This window comes from Salvelinus sp. IW2-2015, unplaced genomic scaffold, assembly GCF_002910315.2.
Source record: "Salvelinus sp. IW2-2015 unplaced genomic scaffold, ASM291031v2 Un_scaffold2381, whole genome shotgun sequence".
Classification (NCBI taxonomy): domain Eukaryota; kingdom Metazoa; phylum Chordata; class Actinopteri; order Salmoniformes; family Salmonidae; genus Salvelinus; species Salvelinus sp. IW2-2015.
This window is the reverse complement of record NW_019943705.1, coordinates 53,739-54,923: the sequence shown is the minus strand read 5'-3', so window position 1 is coordinate 54,923 and position 1,185 is coordinate 53,739. Positions and strand designations below refer to the sequence as shown.

General features: G+C 40.7%; 1 protein-coding gene across 1 annotated transcript in view; it reads left to right on the top strand.

Moving 5' to 3' along the window:
* The window catches only part of LOC112073816 (stanniocalcin-2-like), a 20,138-nt gene that overhangs the window by 15,872 nt on the left and 3,081 nt on the right, over positions 1 to 1,185 (top strand). The window lies entirely within an intron of this gene.

Sequence of the window (1,185 nt, the reverse complement as noted above, 5' to 3'; positions counted from 1 at the left end):
ATCCTGTGCAGGTGTTGTTACACGTGGTCTGCCACTGCGAGGACGATCTGCTGTCCGTCCTGTTTCCCTGTAGCTCTATCTTAGGCGTCTCACAGTACGGACATTGCAATTTATTGCCCTGGCCACATCTACAGTCCTCATGCCTCCTTGCAGCATGCCTAAGGCACGTTCACGCAGATGAGCAGGGACCCTGGGCATCTTTCTTTTGGTGTTTTTTAGAGTCAGGAGAAAGGCCTCTTTTTAGTGTCCTAAGTTTTCATAACTGTGACCTTAATTGCCTACCGTCTGTAAGCTGTTAGTGTCTTAACGACCACTCCACAGGTGCGTGTTCATTCACATTGTTTATGGTTTTTATTTTATTTTAATGTATTTTTTATTTCACCTTTATTTAACCAGGTAGGCTAGTTGAGAACAAGTTCTCATTTACAACTGCGACCTGGCCAAGATAAAGCAAAGCAGTGCGACACAACACAGAGTTACACATGAAATAAACAAATGTACAGTCAATAACACAATAGAAAAGTCTATATACAGTGTGTGCAAATTAAGTAAGATTAGGGAGGTAAGGCAATAAATAGGCCATAGTGGAGAAATAATTACAATTTAGCAATTAAACACTGGAGAGATAGATGTGCAGAAGATGAATGTGCAAGTAGATACTGGGGTGCAAAGGAGAAGAAGAAAAACATAACAATATGGGGGTGAGGTAGTTGGGTGGGCTAATTACAGATGGGCTATGTACCGGTGCAATGATCTGTAAGCTGCAGATCATTGCACCTGGTTCATTGAACAAGCATGGGAAACAGTGTTTAAACACTTTACAATGAAGATATGTGAAGTTATTTGAATATTTAAGAATTATCTTTGAAAGACAGGGTCCTGAAAATTGACTTTTCTTTTTTTGCTGAGTTTATGTCTGTGTGGATTTAGGGTAAGGGTTGAGTGTTCTATATGTCTGTGTGGATTTAGGGTTGAGTGTTCTAATATGTCTGTGTGAGTTTAGGGTTGAGTGTTCTATATGTCTGTGTGGGTTTTGGGTTGAGTGTTCTATAGGTCTGTGTGGGTTTAGGGTTGAGTGTTCTATATGTCTGTGTGGGTTTTGGGTTGAGTGTTCTATAGGTCTGTGTGGGTTTAGGGTTGAGTGTTCTATAGGTCTGTGTGGGTTTAGGGTTGAGTGTTCTATAT